The sequence below is a fragment of the Mesocricetus auratus genome, unplaced genomic scaffold (assembly GCF_017639785.1).
Source record: "Mesocricetus auratus isolate SY011 unplaced genomic scaffold, BCM_Maur_2.0 Super-Scaffold_100004, whole genome shotgun sequence".
Lineage (NCBI taxonomy): Eukaryota > Metazoa > Chordata > Mammalia > Rodentia > Cricetidae > Mesocricetus > Mesocricetus auratus.
Window position 1 is genome coordinate 118,612,318 of NW_024429189.1, and position 16,936 is coordinate 118,629,253.

Genomic DNA, 16,936 nt, shown 5'->3' on the forward strand with positions numbered 1-16,936 from the left:
AACAGGGGCAAGAAAGAGCCAGGTGAATATTCAGTGGAGCAGAGCAGCTCCACTAAAATTCTCATACATTTTGTTATTTCTTTGTGTGTGGACATGGGTCTGCATGGGTGTGTCTTTTTTTTTTTTTTTTTTTTTTTTTGGTTTTTCGAGACAGGGTTTCTCTGTGGCTTTGGAGGCTGCCCTGGAGCTCACTTTGTAGACCAGGCTGGCCTCGAACTCACAGAGATCCGCCTGCCTCTGCCTCCTGAGTGCTGGGATTTAAAGGCGTGTGCCACCAACGCCCGGCCGCATGGGTGTGTGTTTGGCATGCATAGTCTCCTGCCACTGCTTGTGTGGAGATCAGAGGACAATTTTCTAGAGTCATTTTTTCTCCCATATAATTCCCAGGAATTGAACTCAGGTCATCAGGTTTGGTGGCAAGCACCTTTACCTGCGGAGCCCACCCTGACCCCATTTTGAAACAAAGTCTCAGGTATCTCAAGCTGTTCTCCATCTCCCATAGCTGAGAATGACCTTGATTTTTTTAATTAATTTACTTTTTACTCCTATGTGCATGAATTATGTGCACCATGTTCATGCGGGAACTGGAGTTACGAGCAGTTGTGAGCTGCCTGACATGGGTGCTGGGGAACTGAACCAGGATCCACTTTGATGACCTGGGAGTGTTTTTAACTGATGAGCCAAGTTAATAGACGAACTTTGTTTTTTTGTTTTTTTGAGACAGGGTTTTTCTGTGGCTTTGGAGGCTGTTCTGGAACTAGCTCTTGTAGACCAGGATGGTCTTGAACTCACAGAGATCCTCCTGCCTCTCCCTCCTGAGTGCTGGGATTCAAGGCATATAGCACTATTCCCTGTTGCCAACCTTGAAGTTTTGATACATTTGTCTCTGTCAGGAGTGCTGGAATGACAGGCATGAGCCTTTATGTTTGGTTTGATTCCACTATGGTTTTATATGATAACACTTTAATGAGTTTCTAATGGCTCAGGCACTGTGTGAGATGCTATTTATTTAATCACATAATTCTCCAACAAACTTTGAAGTAGCTAAAATTCTTATCTCTGCTTTACAGAAGATTGAGGTATATAGAATCTAATGTTGGGTACTCATTAAAATACCCACCCCATAGTGAGCCCTGGCATGTATTAGGCAAGCACTCTGTCAAAGACTTCATCATCTGGCTGGGGTGTGGCTCAATGGTAGAGTGCTTGCCTAGCATGTGTGAGGTTCTGAGTTTAGCTCACAGTACTGCTTATTACTTAATTAATTAATAACTGGCGTGCTGGTAGAACCCTTTAATCCCAGCACTCCGGAGGCAGAGGCAAGTGGATCTCTCTGAGGTCGAGGCCAGTCTAGTCTACAGAGTAAGTTCCAGGACAGACAGGGCTACACATAGAAACCCTGTCTTGAAAAAAAAAACAACACAAAAACAAGTACCCACAGTTGCTCTAAGATAGCAGGACTGAGCACAAATGATTGATCCTTAGTGTGAGTGGAAGTCCATTAGTGTTCATTCATGAGCAGAAGGATAAGTAGGACATGTGTATGCATAGGTAGCTTTCTTTTTAGACAGTCTCAGGTAGCCCAGGCTATCCTTGGTCCTCTTGTACAAGCTAAAACCTAGGATTATGGACCGGGGTGACTACACCTGGCTAAGGAGGAAAGGTTGGTTATTGCTTTTTGCTCTTTTTGGCAGAGTCTTGCTGTAGCTGTGGCTGACCTGGGTTGCAACTCATGGAGATCCTGCTGCTCTGTCTCCTAAGTACTGGGATGATAGGTGGGTTCCACCACACCTGAGTTTTATTTTTACTGCTGCTTGAGATCCTGCTGCTCTGCCTTGTCTGGCTTAAAAACCCTAGTAATTCTTTTGTCTCTACATTCTGATTGCTGGGATGACAGGTATGTGACACTTAGATTTATGTACTTAAAAAAAAAAGAGAGAACACCCCCCCAATCACATGTGTTTATTTATTTTGTGTGTGTACAGGTGTTTGACACAGCACAGATGTGGAGTTGGTTTGTGCCTTCCATCATGGGCGTGGGTCCAGGGATGACACTCAGATCCTCAGGCTTGGTGGCAAGGGCCTGTCTCTCTGCCCCACGCACATGGCGTGCTGGCAATTGGGGTTCAAACTTCAAGCTGAATATCAGAAAGGCAAAGATGCTGGCCACTTATCTTCTTACCTCTACTTCAGGGTGAATGAGATGGTCCTGTCTCCACGAGCTCTCACCAAGTCTCAGATCATAACCTTTCCTCATTGTGACTGGAGACTAAATGCCCCTACTGAATGCTTGCTCCTGTGTTTTATACCCCGCTAGTGCTGGGATTAAAGGTGTGAGCTACAATTCTCTTTTAGACTGATTCAATCTTGTGTAGATTCCCCCAGGTGGCCTTGGACTCACAAAGATCTGTCTACCTCTTAATCCTGAGTCCTAGGATTAAAGGTGTGTACCACCACCTCCTACTTTCTGGCTGCTGGGATTAAAGGTGAGTATCATCACTGCCTGATCTCTATAGTTTAAGGCTGACTTTGCTTTTCTGAATCCTCAGTCTAGCTTTAATAAATCATCAGTAATATATCATTACAAGTGCCTTTCCCTGATGAGCATATTTTTGTTTGTTTGTTTGGTTTTCAAGGTTTATTCATTTATGTATTTTTGGTATTTCAAGACAGGGCTTCTCTGTATCTTTGGAGGTTGTCCTAGGATTTGCTCTGTAGATTGGCTGACCTCAAACTCACAGAGATCCTGCCTCTGCCTCCCGAGTACTGGGATTAAAGGCATGAGCCACCAATACCTGGCCTTTTTTTTTTTTTTTGGTTTAAGATTTATTTTTATTTTATATGCATGAGTATTTTGCCAACATGTATGTTTGTGTAGCTCAAGAGCGCTTCATAGCCGGGCGTTGGTGGCGCACGCCTTTAATCCCAGCACTCGGGAGGCAGAGGCAGGCGGATCACTGTGAGTTCGAGACCAGCCTGGTCTACCGAGCGAGTTCCAGGACAGCCTCCAAAGCCACAGGGAAACCCTGTCTCGAAAAACCAAAAAAAAAAAAAAAAAAAAAAAAAAAGAGCGCTTCATATCTGAGGCCAGAAGAAGGCATTGGATCTCCTGGAACTGGAATTACAAATGGTTCTGGAATCTAAACTGGATCCTCTGGAAGAACATCCAGTGCGCTCAACCGCTGAGCCATCTCTCCAGCCCCCTTGTTTGCTTTTTGAGGCAGGGTCTCTTGTAGACCAGGATGGTGTCCCTATGTGGGGGAACTTGAATTCCTAATCCTTCCTACTTCCACCTCCCAGACCTCCCAGTGGTGGAATTAGATGCCACCAGGCCTAGGGGGTTTTCCTGTTTGTTTTTTGAGGCAGCTACCAGGTCTAGTTTTAATATAAGTCTTACGTTGTAACTTTATTTCTGTAATCCCTTATGAATAAGGCAATTTTTGTTTGTTTGATCTTTGAAACGGTCTTACTATGTAGCCTCAGTTGGCCTGAAACTCCCAATGTAGACCAGGCTGGCACTGAACTCAGAGATTTACTTGTCTTTGCTTCCCAAGTACCAATTCTGACTCTTGAATAGCAGAGTTTAATTTAAGAGGACTGGTAGGATGGCTCAGTGGGTAAAGGTGCTTGTTGTCAAGCCTGAAGAGTTGAGTTCAAGCCCCAGAGCCCACACAGTGGCAAGGGAGGAAGCCCTGAAAAACTGTCTTCTGCCTCCAACTGCCACCCCAGATAAATAAATGAAACACACACTTTTTTAATATCATAAGACAAGTACAAGGGCCCGGGCGTTGGTGGCGCATGCCTTTAATCCCAGCACTTGGGAGGCAGAGGCAGGTGGATCTCTAAGTTCGAGGCCAGCCTAGTCTACAGAGCGAGTGCCAGGACAGCCTCCAAAACAATACAGAGAAACCCTGTCTCGAAAAATCAAAAAAAAAAAAAAAAAAAAAAAGACAAGTACAAGGAATATGCAAAGTTTAGAAGCAGATGTATTTTCCTGTATGAGAGAGTAAACAGGTAGCATTATATTTTCCTAGAAATGTCCTGTATGCTAAGAGCAAGGATATCCTTTTATATATGTGTTTTCTTTCTTCCTTCTTTGTTGAAGGGAGAGGTATCTCACTATATAGTCCAGACTTATCCTGAACTCACTATGTAGCCCAGTCTGTCTCAGATTCCTAGCAATCCTGCCAGCTCCACCTACCAAGAGCTAGAGTTGAAAGTGTGTGACACCAACCCCAGTTTCTTTTTGTCTCTTGAATGTAAAACAAATGGGCTTTAATCAGAGATCTCTGTGTTAGGGATGGAGACCCTGGGCCTTGCACACACAGTAGAGCTACACACCCAACCCTAATCTCCTTACAGCACGGTGATTATCAGCATGGTTGTAATAATTACGATCAGTTACACTTTACAATAAACACTGCTGGCAGGCCTCCACATACAGGTGTTCAGTCAAGGTCGTGTTATATAAATGCCTCCTTCTTCCGGGCTTCGCTTCACTCCAAACTCTGCTGATGCTCCTTTCTGTTCCTTTTCCCCTGGGAGTCTCAAGTAAGTTGACCAATATGGTCATGGGTTCTCTCTCTCTCTCTCTCTCTCTCTCTCTCTCTCTCTCTCTCTCTCTCTCTCTCTCTCTCTCTCTCTCTCATCTTTGAGACTGGGTTTCTCTGTGTAGCTTTGGAGCTTATCCTGGAACTCTCTCTGTAGACCAGGCTGGCCTTGAACTCTCTGAGTTTCACCTGCCCCTGGCTGTTCTTTAGCCATCGCCTACTGGCTGACAATGGGTTTTCAAATGGTAAGTTTTGTGCTCTCTGGAGACTATTTTCTTTCTGTCAAGAAGGTCTCACTGCATAACCCTGGCTGACCTGGAACTTGTAATGGAGACCAGGCTGGCCAGCTTCAAACTCACAGAGACCCTCCTGTCTCTGCCTCGGAAGTGCTAGGATTAAGGTAAGCACTAATACACTTCCCTATTGACAGTGTTCTTTCTTTTAAAATAAGTTTATTATTTTGTGTGTATGGTGTTTGCTTTCATGTATGTTTGTGGAAGGCAAAAAGAGGGTGTTGGATTCCATGGAACTGTAGTTACAGATGTGCTGTGAGCTGCCATGTGGGTGCTGGGAATGGAACCCCCATCCTCTGGAAGATTAGCACGTACTCCTAACCACTGAGCAATCTGTTCAGTCCTGTAGGTAGTTTCCTACTCCCCTGACCTTTTTTTTTTTCTGGGTGGTGCAGAGGGGGATTTAGACAGGGTCTAATTCAGCTCAGGCTGGCCTGAAACTTGCTATGGCTTTGATGGTCTAATTCCCAAGTTCTGGGATTCCAGGCAAGATCCACCATTCCCAGCTTTTCTCCTGATAGTTATGGTCCTTTCCAAATGACAAGACCAAGACCGCCTGCTAATTTGGATGCTCAAGGCATCCTTTCTTCACCAACTTGCTGGTCACACTTTAGAGCTGTTTGCCCTGAGTGCCATGAAGTTCCTGCTGGTCCTCCCCATAGGGCCAGGCCCAGGCTGTTTTAAGGACTTTTTCTCCTTCTGTCTTTTGACCTTTCTATTCTTTTTTAAGTGGAAAAAGGCCAAGAAAGTTTTGAAACTTTAAGTTCCCAAAGTAGTCCCCATTGGCTCATTTACTCACTAACCAGGAAGAGGTGCAGGAAGAAAGCTGTGCTTGACTCAAGTTGGAGCCCCAGAGGCAGGAAACCTGTGGAGATTCATTCATTCAACAAACTTGTGTTGAGTTAGTTCCTTTTGATGCTGGGCCCCCTGTGGGCCATAGAGACTGAGAGATGTGGCTTCCATCTTCCTAGAGGGAGGCCCCCTGCCCTTCCCCCACTAAGGGAAATGCAGACAAGAATATACAAAACAATCTCAGAAAGGTTCAAGTGTTATGGGAACACAACGAGTCAAGAACAAGGATGCGAAGACTGTTCTGTGCAGTAACGAGAAAGCATTTTCCTGTGGCACAGCTAAGGAAACAAGTCCAAGAGGAGGAAAGAGGGGCCAGAGTGTCCAGCCGTAGGAAAATGCGTGGCGCATGGGGGGGGGGGAACAGCAAAGCGTTGAAGAGTTTGGAGTGAAGTCAGGGAGCCCACACAGTGAACCAACAGAGATTCCTGAAGGCCAAGTGGGGCCTGCACATGCATGGTCTTGTAGTTAGTCACTGCAGTCATTCGTTCTGTTCATCCATTTAACATTTATTTACTATCTACTTTAGTGTTCACCATCTAATGTATGGAGACAGACAATAAGCAGGTAAACAAGCAAATAAGGAAATAAATACGAACGCCAGGTGCCTATCATAAATATTAGTGTTTTTCCAATGGTTCAGAGTGGGGATTATGGCCGAGGCGTCCCTAAACTGCGGCGTGGGACTTCTTCCCAGCTGGCACGGGAACCCAGGTAGTCGGGGGAACACGAATGTTTCTTCTTCCTTCAAAATGGCTGACAAAGGCCAAGCTGGGTGAAGGCAGGAAGCAGTAGTGGGGTCCCCAGCGGGTGACCTGCAAGGCCACCACAGGGTCCTAGCCAGCCTTGCAGTGGAGGGACGGTGGAAAAGCGGATGCAGGGTTGCTGTGTGACTCCAGCTGGGACTTTTCCTTCTCTGGGCAGTGCATCCAGACCTGTGTGTGCTTGCATGGGCCTGTGTGCATCCGCTCGAGGTTAGGGAATGGATGGGGGGGTGGTGTCTCAGGTGGAGTCCCCGTGGACTCGGATCATTCCGGAGGGTGACCCTCCAGACATAGGGGGCTCAGGGGAGGCGCTCGAGGAGGCGGGGCGAGGAGGCTCGGGAGGGATTTCAAATCTCCCTCTTCCGTCCCCTTGGCCCGGTCGGTCGGTGAGTGGCTGCGGCGGGGGCGCCCCCGGGTGGGGGCGGGGCAAGGGCCGGGCCGGGCCGGGGCTACAAGGGCCGCGGCGCCGCCCCCTCCCCACCCACTCCCGTGAGCGCCTGGCCCGCAGCGTTCTCGCCGCCGCCCCTCGCCTTGAAGCTACAGCCCGCGTGGACGCTCCCGCCTGAGCCCCTCGTACCAACCAACCCGGTGGCCCACTGGCGCGCGGGCGAGCGCACGGCCGCTCCCGGCCGGCAGCGCGGGGGTTAAGCGGCCCAAGTAAACGTAGCACGGCGATCGGCGCCGGAGATTCGCGAGCCCGGCACCCCGTGCCGTCCGCTGGCCAGGACCCGCGGCGCGACCGCGGCGCCGCGCCACAGCAAGCCTCGGGGCAGGTGAGCGCCCCGCGCCCCGAGGGTGGTCCTAGGGGACCCCAACCTAGAAGCTGGGGTTGGGTGGGTGCCGGGGCGACAGGTCGCCTAGAAGCTCCTGAAGGTTTGCGGGGACCCGGAGGGAACGGGGCGCGTGGTGCTTAGCGGGACGGGGACACGGGACCCGGCATGGGGACCGAGGAAGCGACGCCTCCGCTGCACCCCACCACTCTGCAGAGTTGAGGGGAGGAGACGTGCAGCTTCTCTGGAATCCAGAGTTGAGGGCACTTGGGGCCAGAATGGGGCCTGAGGGGTGGCTGTCCCCGAGACCCAGTGTCCTTACCTGGCCCAGGTATCACCCGGAGCCTCCTCAGGGAGGGGTGATCCGGATATAGAGAAAGACGCTGTCTCGTCAAGGTGGCGGTGGATGTGGATCCCTTCTGATTTGGAACTTCGCTTGACGGACACCCCCAGGTTGGGATGGTGCTCTGGGTACCACCAGCAAGTGGGGATGCCAGATGGGCGTTGTCCCCGGGGTCCTCCGGAGTAGAGCTACCTGAGCTAAGGCGCAGCCGGCTGCTGGGAGGGACTAGCTGAACACACCTGGCCAGGGAGGAGCCGGCCGGGGGCGGTGCCACACCATGCTGGCTGCCCCAGGGGCTCACTTTCTCTTCTTAGCTCTCTTCCGGGGTGAGGTGGCCCCGCTTCCCAATCTGTGCACTGAGGCCTTAATTAAAACAAAACAAAAACAAAACAAAACAAAAAACCCTCTGCCTCTACTTCCCAGCGTGCAAGCTTCTGTGCTTCAGGGATTGCTTAAGGACGCCTGTGGAGTCCTTCCAGTCTTGAAGGTGCAGTTAGGAAGCCGAGACCTAACTTCCATCACAAGGATGGACTGCTAAGAGGCGCAGCAGTTTTTTGCTAGTCTCAACTACGGCTGCAGTCCTGTACTCTCCCCATGCCTCTGCCTACAGCCTGCAAGCCCTGCATCCCTGAGGCTCACGGCGTGGAGCCCCTTCGGTTCCCGCTAAGCAGTGTATGAATTAAAAAGGAATTCAGAGCCCAGTAGAGTGCTTCCTGAGTTGTGGATGTTGTGGGATTTGGTGGACTGGTGGACTAACCTTCCTTCGTCCACTAGGCCTGCTGAGATTTGTGTGTGCTGGCCCTTGGAAACCTCAGGTATATGTTTTTAACAGGTTTGGGAATATCCCCATCCCAACTCCTGGTGATCTGGGACCAAAACCAGGACCTTAATTCAGGCTCCAAGGTAAATGTTTGTAGGGTTGTTAATACAGCAAGCATTTGTGTGTACTGTAGTTGGCCTCATTACCTCCCAGCACAGGCTGCCCTTCTCAGGCAAGCATAGTTTTGGATTTGTGCTTAAATCGTGTTATTGCAAAGCAATTGCAGTTCTATCCCTGTGTCTTAGTCGTTACATCTGTGCGGTAGGAACAATCTTCAAGATTAGGGATGAAGCCAGTTTGAACTTCAACCCTCCATCTTTAAGGTAGGGACAAACACTCACTAGCACAGCACCTAGTGTAGGCCCCAACACACGATGTTGAGGTAGCCTGTGCTGCGAGCTGAATGGAGTCACCTTTGCCAGCCCCTCCTTTTCCTGGCTTCCTGAGGTACTCTGTTTCATTCTCAGCTATGGAAGCATTTCTAAACCATCATTGTCTGTGACTGGGGAGTTGGCAGGAAGCGCTGTCTTTGTTTCCTTTAAAAAATTATACTTTATTTTTATGTGTGTACACGAACGTGGCACCATTGTGAAGGTCAGAGGAAAACATGTGGATCTGGAGAGCAAACAAGTCAGCCCTGACTGCAAGTGCCTTTACCTGCAGAGCCATCTACATCACCAGCCCCCTTTGTTTCCTTTGAAAAGGGGGTGTGTTTTTATGATTTGGGCCACTTTTTGCCGCTTTTCCTCCAAGCTTGAGGCTAGCTGAAGGTGTAATTGTGAAGCTAAGCCAAATCCTTTACCTTTCCTGTTGGGGTGGGGAGAGCCAAGACAAAGGGGCTGGTGAGGCTGCTCTTTAAAGCCATAGGCAAAACCCTTACCCCTGCAAAGGTTGGGGGAGGGGAGAAGAGGATCTGGGAGCTGCAGGGGGCTGAGGGAGGGGGAAGGGAGGTGGGGCTGGGGAGGCTGCTTCCCTGCCTGCCCTTCCTCCAGCCATGTGGTGCCTGTGACCCGGAGATGCCTGTCACCCCCTCATTATTGCAGCCCGAGGCACCCGATTTTAGTGGACATTCGGACAAGCAGTCCATCCAGGGAAATGACCCAGAACAGCTTCCATGCCAGCTCTGCCTCTAGTTTTAGAAACCGTTTCTGAGATACCCCTTGCTAAATCTGTAGTTTCTTGTGTCCTATATTGTGGTACATGGGTATTCTCAGACAGACTTGGTGGATTTTTTTTTTTCCTTAAGAAATAGGGCTTTCTATGTTGCATAAGCTGTTTCAAACACAGCATTCCTTCCTTTGCCCCCAAGTGCCGGCATGTTTTACCAGGTCTGGCCTCAGGTGTGTTCTGTTGGATGGTCTGGCCTGACCTCCCCTCTCAGCCCTAACCTCCATTCACTGCCTCCCTCAGTACTTCTGAGTAGGTCATGTCTGAATGTTCCTCATGTCCTTTGCAAAGTGTCACTTTGTGTGTCACGGGGACTCCTTTATAGATGGTGGGGCCGAGGCTCTGGGAGATGTAGTCACTTCCTTTATTGTGACTAGGTTTTAATTTTTTTTTCTGAGACAGGGTTTCTCTGTAGTTTTGGAAGCTTATCTTGGAATGTGACTAGCTTTTAATGAGGGACCTTTACACGTTAACACTTGTCACCATCTCAGGACGTATTGCCTGGCAGAAGGATAGAAGCTCAGTGCAGAATTTCAGGAGGGTCTCTCTGGCTAGAGACATGCACATTGGCTGCTGTTTTGTGTTAGTTCTCTGAGTTCCCTCCCAGCTGAGAAGTGGATTCGGGTGCACCTTTACCCTTCGTGGCTAGAATGATCAAATGGGAGCCAAGATGTTTTCAGATTAAAATCCATTGTCTGGGGGCTGGAGAGGTGGCTCAGAGGTTAAGAACACTGGTTACTCTTCCAAGGTCCTGAGTTCAATTCCCAGCAACCACATGGTGGCTCACAACCATCTGTAATGAGATCTGGTGCCCTCTTCTGGCCTGCAGACATGCAGGAAGAACCCTGTGTACATAATAAATAAATAAATCTTAAAAAAAAAAAAGAGTACCAGTCAGTCCTTAAAATCCATTGTCTGTAGGGTGGGGAATGAGCTTAGGCAACAGCAGCAGGGCCCAGGGTTGACATTCTACCTATAAAGCCATGCCCTGAGCCTCCCTTGTTCTACCTGTAAGAGTTCATTTTAAAAGCTGCCTACTGGCTAATTCCTGGAGATGCTGAAGTTAATAGAAGGAAGAACCTGAGCCAAACGCTCAGAATGTAGTTTAATGGTACAACACTTCCCCAGCCAGTATGAGGGCCTAAGTTTAATGCATTGTACTGTATACACACACAAAATACAACATGTTTTAGATTTGGTTTTTTTGTTTTTGAGTCAGGGTTTCTTTGTAGCCCTGGTTGTCCTGGAAATTACTCTGTAGACCAGGCTGGTCTGGAACTCACAGATCTGCCTGCCTCTGCCTCCAGAGTGCTGGGATTAAAGGCATGTCTTACCATCACCTGGCTCAACTCAACATACGATGTTTAACCTTTTACCTCTTTGAGCACGGCCAGTTGTTTATGGGACTTACTGGTTGATGGGACCTAGGCGCTCTGCCGTGGGGTACATGAGACATGCATGAGGCCCTGGTCATGTTTGATCTCTACCTGGCAGCATCCCTCAAAGGAGAAACAACCCAACTGTGATGGGGCAACAAATGAACCTATTTTGGGTTTCCTGGTAGGTTTTGTTTCTGGGCAGTGGGCTCTTCCAGTGCTCTGCTTAAGATATGGGAGAGGGTTTTCTTACCTTTTTTTTTTTTTAAAGCTTTTTCACGTTTATTTATGACAAATATTAGCCAATCAGAATAGAATCTTCTGACTCACCCATCCTGTGAATGGCCCCGAGGGTAGCCTTGGTTTTATACTGGCCAATAAACTGGCCTGTCAGCCTTGGCCACATTCATCTTGATGGATGTGTGGTCCTGGATGCCAATGGTGCGGTTGCCCATGGAGCATTTTTGAGGCACATACAGGTCCATGAACTTGCAGGTGTTCTGCTTGTTGAGGGCTCGGCTGCTCTCTGGTCTACTGGGAGCACAGAAAGGATGTCAGTCTCTTGTGTTCTTGTCTAGGGCTGAGCCCGTGTGAAGGTCAGCAACACATTGAGGAAGGGCACCTGGAAGAGAGAAAGTCTAGCCAATCTTGAGTCTCATTTCCATGACAAACAGTCACATTAGCTTCCTTGTATATTTGCTTGGGCCAGTGCTGGGACTATAACACTAATTTGGGGTGACATTAACAATCGCTATCACTGCTTCCTGGCACTCAGGCTCCACGAATGGGTTATATTGATATTTTCATCTGCTACAGTGGGCATTGGCTCATGAGCATCATGTAGCTGAAGCACTTGACCTCAGGGACCTGGTGGGAGATGGTTGCTAGCTTCTTATGTAGCCCTTATGTAGTTTTGAACTTGGCAAACTTCTGGCCCCTAAATGTTGGCATTACAGGTACCCTGAGTCACAGAGGATGAAGGACACTTGCCTTATTTTAGAGACAGGATCTGACTACTGCTCAGTGGCTTAAGACCCCCAATCCTCTTGTCCCAAGTACTGGTATTAGTCATTCACTATCATGTTTGGCTTCAGGGACATCTGGTTACCAGAGGTAGAGATAAGGCATGTGGCAGGATGAGAAAGCCATATCCTGGGCTAGATTTCTTACTTTATTTTATTTTTTTTTTGGTTTTTCAAGACGGGGTTTCTTTGTATTGTTTTGGAGGCTGTCCTGGAACTCACTCTTTAGACCAGGCTGGCCTCAAACTCGCAGAGATATGCCAGCCTCTGCCTCCCAAGTGCTGGGATTAAAGGCATGCGCCACCAACACCCGGCTTTTATTTTATTTTTTAAGATTTATTTATCATGTGCAGTGTTTTGTCTGCATGCGTGCCTGCAGGCCAGAAGAGGGCACAAGATCTCATTATGGATGGTTGTGAGCCACCATGTGGTTGCTGGGAATTGAACTCAGAACCTCTGAAAGAGCAGCCACTGTTCCTAACTGCTGGGCCTTCTCTCCAACCCCTAGAATTTTAGTTTTTAAACATCTGCTGAAACCATGTCCATCAGTGGCCACATCAATCACAGATGACATGCTGGTGTGAGGTGAACATGAAGACATCCTGATGGGATTCTTGGAAGTTGGCAGAACATTCTAAGACGAGTTCCGGTGCTTCTGCACCAGCGCAGTAGCATGACTGCTTTGGGTAAAGGGTGTCCCTTATTCTGCAGGATGGCATACACCTTTTGTCCTAGTACTGGAGACAGACAGGAGGCAAGCAGGTTTGAGTTCAAAGCCATCCTGGTCTACGTAGGGGTGTACCAGGCTCACAAACTAAACCAAAGCCAAACAAAACCCCAAAAGTGGTGTGTACACACCTATGTATGCTGTAGCACAGTTGGTTAGGACAACTCTCCTTTCTGTGATCCTGGGGACTGAACTCACATTGTCAGGCTTGGTTGCTTTTTTTTTTAATTGACTACCATCTCTGGCCCTCTGCATTTATTTTTTTAGTCAAGATTTGTTTTTTATGTTTGGGTGTTTTGCCTGCATATGTCTGTACCACATATGCATTATCCTCAGAGGCCAGAAGAGGGTGTCCAATGGGAGAGCAACCAGTGCTAGCTTACCTTCTGAGCCCTGTAGCCCCACACACTTTCCTCATAACTGCTATATCCCCAGGCCTTATAAGAACTCCTGTAGTGGCCTAAGTCTCTGGCTCTTGCAGCTGATGAGCTGATGAGGCTCTGCTTCTGCTGAGCATTAGTGTGTACTCCTGTAAAAAGTAGCTTGTCTGCTGTTGTGTGTGCGTGTGTGTGTGTGTGGACACTCAGGAAGGCTGTGGATTCTCAATGTTCCTATACAGGAACTTCTTAAATAAGGCAGGTGAGTCTTTCGACTCCCACTTTCCTTTGTTACTGTCCTGGGGCTGTAAGCGAGACACAGACTTCCATTTACTTTCCCTTTATGCCCTTGACACTCTCATCTCCTGCCAGGGAGGTTTGATGACTACGATTAACATTACAAATTGCTATGGAATAGCTGTTTTGCTGGCCAGCCTGGAGGAAATGGATGACTTCAACTCTCAGCTGCATTGCTGGGGTTGGAAGGAGTTCCTGGGCCCCCTTTTGAGTCTAATTGGGGGTGTCGTTTATCCCTCTTGGCTGCCACGTTGAATTTGATCTCCTCTGACCTGGTTCCTGCACTGTTGCCCACCCGAGTCACATGCTGGACCCCAGTCTCTGGGAAACAGTCAGATTACCTTTGCTCCTGAGGTCAGGCAGTCACTTTTGGGAAGGTAAACACAACACTAGATCGTGCTTTGTGCCATGAAGTGTCCCCAAGCTCCAGGGTGGCTGATGCATCCTTAATAGCATTTATGGGGTCTGTCTGCATTAGGATTGGCAGGGTCACTTGGCATCCTAATTTCTGCATGGTTGGCAGAGGGAGATGCATGTGTTTGCTTAGGCTGCGTACAGCAGAGACCCCAGAGAACACTACCTGGGTTCAGTCTGACAAGACAGTGTGATAGCATGTTAAGCATTCTGGAAAATCCTTTTGAAGTTAGTATCTCCCCTGGGAAGAAAGTCAGTTTAGCATCCCTACTGGAAAAATCACAGTATATGAAGTAGTTGGCTTGTGATAGGGGTCATATTACTCAGGAAATGTTAGCTTTGAATTGCCAGAAGCCAAAATGAGGTACCTGGGAAAGATTTGTATCTGGCATTGCATACCAAGCCCTGAGGGTGAACTAATTTTTGGCAGTGCCAGGCTCTGAATACTAGGCAGGTAAGCTTTCTTTACCCAAGTTATATATCCAGTGTAACACCTTCCCCCGACCTTTTGTTTCTGTAGACAGGGTCTAACTTGGAGACCTGGATGGCCTGGAACTCACTGTATATGCATAGATGTGGGCACAGTATGAGTTTGCCTGGTATTTGAGGCTAAAAGAGAGTCAGGTCTCATGTAACTGGAGTTAGGGGACTTATAAGCAACCTTGAAGGGCAGCCCAGGGGTTCTGCCAGATAAGTGCTCTTAACAACTGTCATTTCCAGCCCCAATGTGTAAGGGGACAGACAGTTCCCCTGTACAGCTCATCCCTGTGTACCCAGGAAATGACAGGGCTCATTTCCAGGCCCTGGCTGTGGGTCCCAGCAAGAGCTTTGTGGGATACTGATGTGCTCTTGGGAAGGTATGCTGCCCACCTTTCAGACACTGGCCTACCAGGCACTGCTAATGCCTCAGGGGAAGGTCTGAGGGTTAATCATTGTCAGCTCTGGGCAGCAGGTCTGTGTGGACATGTGTAGGAAGAGGGCACACTCCTGTCTGGCCCCTGGTGACCCAGTTAGGGCCTGTCTGAGGGACCGAAGTCCAAGGCTGTGTGAGAAAACCCACCACTGACCCTGCATGAGGTCATGCATGCCCTGGATTTAGGCCTCCCTCTCCACACCAGCTCTTTTTGACTATGTCCCCCACCCCCATAGTGTGCCTTTGAGTGAACACTCTAGTGTCCCTCTAGGGTTCAGCCTCCCCCTCATGGCAGGCCACTCAGATTACTTACTTAGTGACATGATATGGTCTGGGGGGAAATGCTTATTCTGAACACATTCCAGCAGCTGTCCTGAAAGTTTGCCTTTATGGCCTCAGGAACTGGCCACAGTCAGCGAGTTTGTTGTATCAAGTCATGGTTCCTGGTTATGGGGCTGAATCAGACGCTTCGCCAGTCTGTGGGGAGCCTATCCTTGTGTTGAGAAAGACCAAACACTGTGTGGGCCATGTCTGGCAGAAGAGTCTCATTTTCTGTTTGTTTGTGTCACAATAATGATTCTTTAATGTGCAGATTAATCAGCCAAGGATTTTGGTAACGTTTAAAATACTGGTGGAGCTGGGCAGTGGTGGTGCATGCCTTTAATACCAGTACTCGGGAGGCAGAGGCAGGCAGGAGGATCTTTGTAAGTTTGAGGTCAGCCTGGTCTGCAGAGCAAGTGCCAGGACAGGCTCCAAAGCTACACAGAGAAACCTTGTCTTGAAACACCAGAAATAAAATAAAATAAAACCCTCGTGGTACAGGGTAGTTAGGTTTAGCTTGAGATGGGGACTATAGCAAAAACTCGCATATCAAATCCAAGGTACTGGCTGTGGCCTATGGATGGAATGAGAGGTCTGAATGCCCTGTGTGTGGAGTGCTCATGCTTGGGCAAGTATAAAGATGCAGAATGGGCTCCCTTGAATAAATTGCAAATACACCTGTGGTTGCCTCAGGGCCGGTTCATCCTGAGCTACACTGCGCCCCCTGGTGGACAAGAAGCCTATTATGTACTCTGACAGCAGCACCAGGTGCTGCTTCTAGAAAGTTCCCTGGGTAGATAGCCTTTGGTGGTAAGTGTTTGAAACAAGAGCAAGGAGGAGACCGGAAACCAGATGGGCAACTGCTCTCTAGGCAGAGTTCCTGAGCGCTGGTGTATGTGGTGAGTGGCTTCCTTGGGCTGTACAGCATGAACAGAGGGGATGAGAATCCAGGCCGGGTGCAACCTGATGCCCATGGACAGCTGTAAAATCAGTTCAAAGTCAGAAACATACAAAGGTATGTGCATCTTTAATTCTAACACTCAGGAGAAAGGCAGGCAGATCTGAGTCCTGAAACACTATGTAGGCCAATCTGGTGTACATAGAGTTTCAGGACAGTCAGGGTTACATAGCGACCCTGCGTCAAAGAAACAACAACAACAACAACAAACCAAAGAGCAACAACTGAAAAACCAAACAGTAACAGATTGTGTGTGTGTGTGTGTGTGTGTGTGTGTGAGGGGGGGGAGGGGAGAGAGGGATGTGTGTAAGAGGGGGGAGGGGGAAGGGAAGGAGATGATTATCCAGTTCTCAGGCCTTAGATTTGTAGCAACATATTTCAGTGTCAAAAGGGTAGACACACCAGTTGGAGGATCATGACTCACAAAGCAAGTTAGGCATAGTCCATGCCTCCAACCTCAATACTTCTCTGAGACTGATGACTGCTAGGTGTTCAAAGCCAGCCCGAGCTGTCTAGGGATTCTTGGATACAGTAGAACCTGTCTCTCTCACAATGAAAAAGCAAACTTGACTTTTATTTCCTGGGTATAAAAGCATGTTTGTCTATATTTAATTCTAGACTAGTTATACTTTTATTTAAAAAGATTTATTTTGGTTGCCGGGTGTTTTGCCTGCATTATTGTCTGTGCATGTGCACAGTACTTCCGAAGGTTGTTAGATCCCCTAGAACTAGTTACAGAGTATTGTGAGCCACCATGTGGGTGCTGGGAATTCATTCAGGTTCTCTGGAAGGAAGAACAGCAAACCAGTGTTCTTAATCACTGAGCCATCTCTTCAGTATTGTAATTATTTATCAGGGTCTTATAGCCCTCGCTATCCTGGAACTTACTGTGTAGACCAGGCTAGCCTTATTCAAAGGGATCTACCTGCTTCTTCTACCTTCTTAGTGCTGGAGCTATAGTTTTTGTTTTTGAAT

General features: G+C 48.3%; 1 protein-coding gene across 5 annotated transcripts in view; it reads left to right on the forward strand.

The window, feature by feature from the left end:
- The first annotated feature begins 7,135 nt into the window (after positions 1 to 7,135).
- The window catches only part of Dnmt3b (DNA methyltransferase 3 beta), a 37,797-nt gene continuing 27,996 nt past the window's right edge, over positions 7,136 to 16,936 (forward strand). Inside the window, exon 1 of one of the 5 annotated variants that reach the window (XM_040746525.1) lies at positions 7,136 to 7,229. The gene's annotated coding sequence lies outside the window, so the exon portion shown is untranslated. The remainder of the gene's footprint in view (positions 7,230 to 16,936) is intronic. The other 4 variants (XR_005877490.1, XM_040746521.1, XM_040746522.1 and 1 more) reach the window with 4 other exon arrangements.